The sequence below is a fragment of the Mustela erminea genome, chromosome 1, assembly GCF_009829155.1.
Source record: "Mustela erminea isolate mMusErm1 chromosome 1, mMusErm1.Pri, whole genome shotgun sequence".
NCBI classification, from domain to species: Eukaryota; Metazoa; Chordata; class Mammalia; order Carnivora; family Mustelidae; genus Mustela; species Mustela erminea.
In genome coordinates, this window is record NC_045614.1 from 19,267,198 (window position 1) to 19,268,318 (window position 1,121).

The window sequence follows — 1,121 nt, forward strand, 5'->3', positions numbered from 1 at the left end:
TACTCTTGCCAGGATTCAGCCAGGGTACTTTGTTAAAGGTCCCCTGGATCCTAGGGCAAGCAGGAGTTCTTTCCTTACTTCCTATTATGGATTCAAAGTTGCCAGTTGGCAGCAGGAGATAATAAGAAATGAATAAAAAGGGCAGGCTCTGCCTAGAGGTGGCCACACTTGGATAGTTTACCAAAGCCCCACATTGGTGAAAGAAAGACTCCCTTTCGAGACGAAACCAATTGGGAGGGCTGCACTGGGGAAGTGGAGGATAGGGTCAAAGGTTGGGAGGACATGAGATTCAGGCAGGACCCAGAAGTATGGGCGTGATTTGGACTTGTGCTTCCTGGAGCTCGAGGCCTGATACACAGTAGGTGCTTGGTAAATGTGGTGAATGACAGTTAGAAGGTGTGTTGATAAGTGTATATGTGAATGAAACCCCAGAACGTCAAAAGCTCCCAGAGGCCCACCTATTGGCCGCCAGATTCATCTGCATGGGTAGAAGGTAGGCGGGCGGCAGACACTCTTGGGGATCTGGGGAAGCCTAGTGTGAGTGGGACAGCCCACCTCTGATGAGTGCAGGTCTAGATTCTCAGCTGGTTTTAAAGCTGTTCTTTCTTTCATAGTCTCCAGTAGGATGGGTTGAAATAGCTCCAAGGAGATGGCAGAGCTGAGGGGCCCCTTGAAGCTCCCCTAGTCAACTCCTCAGGCTCTAGAGGGCAGTGCAAGTCAAGATGGCCAGGAGGTGGCCCACAACTCACAGCCAGTAGAGGTAGAAACAGACTGGAATTTCACCCACTTTCAGCACACTCCAGGGGCTCCTAGCTTGGAGTCCTTCGGAGCACTGCCAGATGTTTAGGACCCTTTTGAATTATAGGCAAGATTATGTGTGGGGGGAGTGTTTGTCTGGGAAAGTGTTGATAGCTTTTTCAGATTACGGAGGTAAGGAAGGTTGGGGACCCTGGCCATAGGGAATGAAATCCATGGTACCCCCTTCCCAGGTTCGGTCCCAGACAGGACCAAGGCTGCCTCTCCAAATGTTGACTGGCAGCCCCACCTTCTCCCTTGGGGCCTGCTGTTGGGTACTCAGCTACACCATCCCAGACTCTCTGTGTCCAATCAGAGGCATGGCA